Raw genomic sequence first — 8,628 nt, 5'->3', positions numbered from 1 at the left:
GTTCCATGTCCAGTTCTAACTGTTGCTTCCTGAACTTCATACAGATTGAGAACAAGAGGCAGAACAGGTAGTCTGGAATAATCTCTAAGAATTGTCCACTCTTTGTTGTAATCCACATAGTCAAGGGCTTTGGCATAGTCAATAAAGCAGTAGATGCTTTTTTGGAACTGTCTTGCTTTTTTGATAATCCAGAGGATGTTGACAATTTGATCTCTGGTTCCTCTGCCTTTTCTAAATCTAACATCTGGAAGTTCACAGTCCATCTACTGTTTAAGCCTGGCTTGGAGAATTTTGAGCACTATATTACTAGAATGTGAGATGAGTGCAGTTGTGCAGTAGTTTGAGCATTCTTTGGCATTGCTTTTCTTTGGAATTGGAATGAAAACTGACCTTTTGCAGTCCTGTGGCTACTACTGAGTTTTCCAAATTCGCTGGCATATTGAGTGCAGCACTTTCACAGCAGCACCTTTCAGGGTTTGAAATAGCTCAACTGGAATTCCATCACCTCCACTAGCTTTTTTCCTAGTGATGCTTCCTAAGGCCCACTTGACTTCACATTCCAGGATGTCTAGCTCGAGGTCACACCGTCCTGCCACCTCATCTAAGTTATCTGGTAAACCTGACATACAGTTTTCCTGACCTAGGAGTCGAACCCAGATCTCCTGCATTTTAGTCAGATTCTTTACTGTATGAGCCACCAGGGAAGCCCAAAAGAGTATATATCAACTCACCAAAGTTTAAATACTATACAGCTAGATGCAACTGTATGTCAAGTTTACCAGATAACTTAGATGAATAGATTGTTTTCCCTCTAAAGATAAATTATCTTGAAGATATCATTGGTAAAGTACAGAGTGTTTAACGTTCAACAAATCACATTTCAGTCAGTTCAGTCACTCACTACTGTCCGACTGTTTGCGACCCCATGAATCGCAGCACGCCAGGCCTCCCTGTCCATCACCATCTCCTGGAGTTCACTCAGACTCACGTCCATCAAGTCCGTGATGGCATCCAGCCATCTCATCCTCTGTCGTCCCCTTCTCCTCCTGCCCCCAATCCCTCCCAGCATCAGAGTCTTTTCCAATGAGTCAACTCTTTGCATGAGATGTCCGAAGTACTGGAGCTTCAGCTTTAGCATCATTCCTTCCAAAGAAATCCCAGGGCTGATCTCCTTCAGAATGGACTGGTTGGATCTCCTTGCAGTCCAAGGGACTCTCAAGAGTCTTCTCCAAGACCACAGTACAAACACATCAATTCTTCGGTGCTCAGCCTTCTTCACAGTCCAACTCTCACATCCATACATGACCACAGGAAAAACCACAGCCTTGATTAGCAGACCTTAGTCGCCAAAGTAATGTCTCTTCTTTTGAATGTACTATCTAGGTTGGTCATAACTTTTCTTCCAAGGAGTAAGCGTCTTTTAATTTCATGGCTGCAGTCATGATCTGAAGTGATTTTGGAGCCCCCCAAAAAATAAAGTCTGACACTGTTTCTACTGTTTCCCCATCTATTTCCCATGAAGTGATGGGACCAGATGCCATGATCTTCGTTTTCTGAATGTTGAGCTTTAAGCCAACTTTTTCACTCTCCTCTTTCACTTTCATAAAGAGGCTTTTTAGCTCCTCTTCACTTTCTGCCATGAGGGTGTTGTCATCTGCATATCTCAGGTTATTGATATTTCTCCTGGCAGTCTTGATTCCAGCTTGTGTTTCTTCCAGTCCAGCGTTTCTCATGATGTGCTCTGCATAGAAGTTAAATAAGCAGGGTGACAATATACAGCCTTGACGTATTCCTTTTCCTATTTGCAACCAGTCTGTTGTTCCATGTCCAGTTCTAACTGTTGCTTCCTGACCTGCATACAGATTTCTCAAGAGGCACGTTAGGTGGTCTGGTATTCCCATCTCTTTCAGAATTTTTCCACAGTTTATTGTGAGCCACACAGTCAAAGTCTTTGGTGTAGTCAATAAAGCAGAAATAGATGTTTTTCTAAGAATTCTCTTGCTTTTTCCATGATCCAGCAGATGTTGGCAATTTGATCTTTGGTTCCTCTGCCTTTTCTAAAACCAGCTTGAACATCAGGGAGTTCACGGTTCACGTATTGTTGAAGTCTGGCTTGGAGAATTTTGAGCATTGCTTTACTAGCATGTGAGATGAGTGCAATTGTGCGATAGTTTGAGCATTCTTTGGCCATTGCCTTTCTTTGGGATTGGAATGAAACCTGACCTTTTCCAGTCCTGTGGCCACTGCTGAGTTTTCCAAATTTGCTGGCATATTGAGTGCAGCACGTTCACAGCATCATCTTTCAGGATTTGAAACAGCTCAACTGGGATTCCATCTCCTCCACTAGCTTTGTTCGTAGTGATGCTTTCTAGGGCCCACTTGACTTCACATTCCAAAATATCTGGCTCTAGATTAGTGATCACATCATAATGATTATCTGGGTCATGGAGATCTTTTTTGTACAGTTCTTCAGTGTATTCTTGCCACCTCTTCTTAATATCTTCTGCTTCTGTTAGGTCCATACCATTTCTGTCCTTTATCGAGCCCATCTTTGCATAAAACGTTCCCTTGGTATCTCTAATTTTCTTGAAGAGATCTCTAGTCTTTCTCATTCTGTTGTTTTCCTCTATTTCTTTGCATTGATCTCTGAAGAAGGCTTTCTTATCTCTTCTTGGTATTCTTTGGAATTCCTCATTCAGATGCTTATATCTTTCCTTTTCTGCTTTGCTTCCCTTCTTTTCATAGCCATTTGCAAGGCCTCCCCATACAGCCATTTTGCTTTTTTGCATTTCTTTTCCATGAGGATGTTCTTGATCCCTGTCTCCTGTACAATGTCACGAACCTCATTCCATAGTTCATCAGGCACTGTATCTATCAGATCTAGTCCCTTAAATCTATTTCTCACTTCCACTGTGTTATCATAAGGGATTTGATTTAGGTCGTACCTGAATGGTCTAGAGGTTTTCCCTACTTTCTTTAATTTAAATCTGAATTTGACAATAAGGAGTTCATGATCTGAGCCACAGTCTGCTTCTGGTCTTGTTTTTGTTGACTGTAAAGAGCTTCTCCATCTTTGGCTCCAAAGAATATAATTAATCTGATTTCGGTGTTGACCATCTGGTAATGTCCATGTGTAAAGTCTTCTCTTGTGTTGTTGGAAGAGGGTGTTTGCTATGACCAGTGCATTTTCTTGGCAAAACTCTATTAGTCTTTGCCTTGCTTCATTCCTTATTCCAAGGCCAAATTTGCCTGTTAGTCCAGGTGTTTCTTGACTTCCTACTTTTGCATTCCAGTCCCCTATAATGAAAAGGACATCTTTTTTGGATGTTAGTTCTAAAAGATCTTGTAGGTCTTCATAAAACCATTCAACTTCAGCTTCTTCAGCATTACTGGTTGGGGCATAGACTTGGATAACTGTGATATTGAATGGTTTGTTGGAGACGAACAGAGATCATTCTGTCATTTTTGAGACTGCATCCAAGTCCTGCATTTCGGACTCTTTTGTTGACCATGATGGCTACTCCATTTCTTCTGAGGGATTCCTGCCTGCAGTAGTAGACATAATGGTCATCTGAGTTAAAATCACCCATTCCAGTCCATTTTAGTTTCTGATTCCTAGAATGTCGACGTTCACCCTTGCTATCTCTTGTTTGACCACTGCCAATTTGCCTTGATTCATGGACCTGACATTACAGTTTCCTATGCAATATTGCTCTTCACAGCATTGGTTCTTGCTTCTATCACCAGTGACATCCACAACTGGGTCTTGTTTTTGCTTTGGCTCCATCCCTTCATTCTTTCTGGAGCTATTTCTCCACTGATCTCCAGTAGCATATTGGGCACCTACTGACCTGGGGAGTTCCTCTTCTGGTATCCTATCATTTTGCCTTTTCATACTGTTCATGGGGTTCTCAAGGCAAGAATACTGAAGTGGCTTGCCATTCCCTTCTCCAGTGGACCACCTTCTGTCAGACCTCTCCACCATGACCCGCCTGTCTTGGGTTCCCCCTCAGGCATGGCTTGGTTTCACTGAGTTAGACAAGGCTGTGGTCCTAGTGTGATAATACAATGACAAGTAAAACTTTATCCTTAAAGACCCAACTAGATGGAGCATATTTTCTCTATCATTTGACATCAAGAATTCAAAACTGGTTACAGCTTAGGAATTGATACTTTACTTTAGTTTTGGTTTGCATTCCTCTAAATATATTTTAATACAATTTTAGAATGAAAAAGTAGAAAACTGCTTTCTGCTTTATTGAAAAATAAAAAGACCCTTTTAAATGAGAATGAAAAATGTAAAATAACGCATAACTATAGAAACCAAGCCTCCTCCTTTATGCCCTCACTATTCCTTATAATACACCTCAAACATAATACATTTAATGCATAGTGGCCTTGATTTATTTGTTTATATGCTTTTATCTCCTGCCAGTATTAGTTTTTTGAGATCAAGGATAATATCTCATTTTTCTTCATATCCCCAGCGCATGTAAGAATGTTCAGTAGCTCTTAACAAATCTTTATGAGTTGACTCCACACTTTGAAGTCTGAAAAATGTTTTCACATACTATTAATGTTTTTTCCAGCTATATAGCATTAGTTATAATTATGTTGTAAACAAAAATTTTCAAGTTCAGTGGTATAATTCTATAAGGTATGGGCGCAGCATAGCATAACACAAGGTATAGGCTTCCCAGAGCCTCAGTGGTAAACAATCCACCTGCCAAGCAAGAGATGTGGGTTTGATCCCTGGAACAGGAAGATCCCCTGGAGACGGAAATGGGAACCCACTCTCATGTTTTGCCTGGGCAATCCCTGGACATCGGAGCCTGGTGGGCTATAGACAACGGGGTTGCAAAGAGTCAGGCATGAGTAAGGAACTAAACAAGAACAACAAAGCTACATGTTCCTTTCTGGGGATTCTTGCTCATTCGGTTGTTGGAAGAATTCAGTTCATTTTGATTTTGCGACTGATGTCTCCATTAACTTGCTGGCCGTCAGCTGACAGCTGTTTCCAGCCTCTAGGGTCTGGCTGTATTCCTCTACCAAGCTCCTTTCCTGTTTCCAAAGCCAGTAACAATGTGAGTCTCTCTCATACTTTGACTCTCTGCTGCCTCTTCTGTCATCAGATCTTTGACCGTTCTGCCTTCCTCTTCAGCTTTGGGAACACATATCATTGGGCCCATCCAGGATAATCTCCCCACTTAAAGTCTTAATTCCATCTATAAGATCTCTTTTGTCTTGTAAAATAACATATTTAAAGGTTCCAAGGATTAGGGCAATTTGGGGGCCATTATCCAATCTGGTGGGCTTCCCTGGTGGCTCAGAAGATTAAGAACATGCCTGTGATACAGGAGACCTAAGTTTGATATCTGGGTCAGGATCTCCCCCTGAAGAAGGGAATGGGAACCCACTCTAGCATTCTTTCCTAGAAAATCCATAGACAGAGGAGCCTGGCCAGCTACAGTCTATGGGGTCATAAAGAGTTGGACATGACTAACAGACTAAGTATGCACTCATGCAATCTGTCATATGGAGTATTTTCCTAACAGACCTTATTTTATAAATGAAGCACCTGAGGGAAGAAGGCAAGGTGTTTTTCCACAGTTCACACATGTTAATCACAGAATTTCAACTCCAAACAACCCATCTGTCATCCATGTTGGATCTTTCCACTGTACCAAATTATCATTTTAAACCCAAAAGTAATCATTAGAAAACTCTTCTGAACGCATGTAAGAATTAAAGATTTTAAAATTAAAAAAATAAAAAATAAAAAATAAAAAAAAATAAAAATAAAAATAAAATAAAAAAAAAAAAAATTAAAGTCATCCAAGTACTTCCCTGGTGGTCCAGTGGTTAAGAATCTGCCTTGCAATGCAGGAGATGAGAGTTCGATCCCTGGTTGTGGAACTAAGTTCCACGTGTGGAACTAGTTCCCACATGCGAGGGGCAACTAAGCCAAAGTGTCTCAACTACTGAGCCTGCATGCGACAACAGAAGATTCCTTCATGCTGCAGCTAAGACCAAATGTAGCCAAAAATAAATAAATAAATGTGCTTTAAAATGAAATTAAATTTTTCCAGTAAAAGCAAACAGGCAAACATAGCCAACTGCAGCTTTTGAGATAAAAGGGTTAAAATAATATCCATTTTTAAAAAAATAAATAACTACCCAGAGTATATGCACATGCAAAATGAAGGTAAATAAAAACTAGGAAGAAAAGCAGGAGAGCAAAAGGCATATATATTATTGACCCCTATCCCAGTTTCCTTCATCATGGTTACACCACAAGCCTTCAGACCTAAAGCAAAATTGATGTCAGATAATGAACAGTTTGAAGAGTATAAGCAGAGATAAACTATTGCCCCTTGGACTAACAGTATAAGACTGCAGCCTATGGCATGGAGAGAGTATTTGTATAGATTGATCAGAGCTACCATAAAATTTCAGTTTCTTTATATGGCAACTTACTTCATGTTGAGACTTGGCATAGTTGTATACCTTAATAAATTTATACCAGAACAAGCCAAGCCTTATCAGAGACATAGAATGTCTTGACATACTCTAAAATTTCTGAGTTACACTGTGAGCATCAAAATATTTAATCTAATAGCTGTGCTTTGCAGTTAGTATGTGGTTTGCTCCTGTTGACATTAAAAAGAGGAAAAAACACCAGAAGCACACTAACCATCCCTTATCCCATAAAATACTTTAAGAACTGATGAAAAACAAAAACTCATGAATTCCTTATTTTAAATGTGGCTTTTTCAATAGAAGCAGATTAGTGTCTATCTATAGCCCAACCCCCAAAGAGTAACACTTATCCAAAAAACTCTTTCTCTGTATGAAAATAGAATGTAGCTATAACTTAATAAAACTCATCTAAAAGTATAATGATTAAAAATTGTAATAGCTAACTTCATATTAAATGAAATTATAACTATATTGTAACAATAAATTAAAACTATAAGCCAATTCACTTTTTCACATTTTACAAAACCAGTTAAAAAGTCCAATTTTGTTTTGTTTTTATTTTCTATTTCTTTCTTAGGTTAAAAAATTGAAATAAATAAATGTACAAATTTAAAACTCTGCACTCAACATGTGATTGTGCATACTAATGAGGGATCAAAGCATTGGTATTCAAAAATAAGAAGTAATCTCCCAAACATTCGTGCTTTTCATGAGAATGTGGTCATATATACAACTGGATAAACACACAGGCTCTGTCCACATGATCACAAATCAACTGGTTAAACAGTGAACAATTTAGGGAGCCTATGTTTGCTTTGTTTACAGGATGTCAAGTGTTTGATATTTTGTTTGTATATGTTAGCAATTCTACTGCTTAATTAATTTAAGCCACTAGACATTTTAATATATCTAGATTAAGCCATATTTGTATGAAAATATTCCCATGTGCAGATCCTCTGTGTCTAACTTCTGTAGCCATCAGAATCAGCCTTGTGTGATAGACACAGCATAATGAAAGGGAAACATCTAGAATTAAGCATGGAATTAATCATCTTTTCTCATTGAACCAGATATGCCTTTATGTGGGGGGGAGGGGAATACATGCACAAAAATATTCACAGGCAAAACTTGACCGGTGACTGCAAACATTACAGCTGTTGTCATTTTGTTATATTTTGCTTTGATTTAAGAGTGGCAATATGAACAGTCGAAGGAAGTAGCATGGATGAAAAGAGCACAGGGCTTGAGAACTAGGAGACCTGAGATATTTTGTTTCATCTAAAGATTGTCTTTTCAAGCTATTTGGCAAAATCACTTAACCTCTCTAGATCTTGGATTCCTCATCCTTAAAAGGAGTCTTATGTAAGTTTATTATCTCTAAGAAATTGACTCATTCCTGGCAGACAGTGTGTATACTTTCAGATAACATCAGATCTGTCTGGTTTCTCTTCTACAGCCAGCCTAGACTATGCCACAAATAGCAGCCCAAACCATCTGGAAGCTAGGAAATAAACCAGCTTCTCATACATGACTTAGATCAGAGTTCCTCAAACTTCTATGTGCATAAGAATCACCTTGAGGCTTTCCTTAAAGATTCCAACCTGTCCCAGCCTCAGTTACTCTGATTCAGGTGTCATGTGACAGGGCCTAAAAGCCTATATGTTGTCATCTAAAATGATTCTTCCCCAGATGATTCTCAGACTATACTTTGAGAAACACCTACCCACACCTAAGGGAAACCATAACTGTAGGGAGAGCATCATCTGTAGAGTGAGCAATTAACATTTGTCTTTGGATTATGGCTATAATCATAAATGAGCTCCTGGTATAGTCCTGATTGTTTAGCAGGTGGTTTAGTCTGGTTTCCCCAGATGACAACACTGAGATTAGATTTTGTGTACAAGGACTCTCAAGAGAAATCAGAATGGGAATAAGGAAATCAGGATAGCTTCAGGCCAAGAAATCTAGCAAGGTAAAATTGTACATTCAGAAAGATTTGGAGTATAAATTACCTTGTAGCTTATTGCATATCCAGGTAACACAGCTGAGCCTTTAAACTAAGGCTCCACACCTTATTGACTGCTGCAAGACCTGAGGTAACCAAAACTAGCAGGCATCTTGCTCTCTGAGACAAGTGGTTCCAGCATC

At 39.2% G+C, this 8,628-nt stretch overlaps 1 pseudogene; it reads right to left on the bottom strand.

Moving 5' to 3' along the window:
• Positions 1 to 2,950: 2,950 nt before the first annotated feature.
• The window catches only part of LOC138434143 (craniofacial development protein 2-like), a 52,153-nt pseudogene continuing 46,475 nt past the window's right edge, over positions 2,951 to 8,628 (bottom strand).

The sequence above is a fragment of the Ovis canadensis genome, chromosome 1 (genome assembly GCF_042477335.2).
Source record: "Ovis canadensis isolate MfBH-ARS-UI-01 breed Bighorn chromosome 1, ARS-UI_OviCan_v2, whole genome shotgun sequence".
Taxonomy (NCBI): Eukaryota; Metazoa; Chordata; class Mammalia; order Artiodactyla; family Bovidae; genus Ovis; species Ovis canadensis.
The sequence above is the reverse complement of the archived record's forward strand: the minus strand, read 5'-3'. Positions and strand labels throughout refer to the sequence as shown.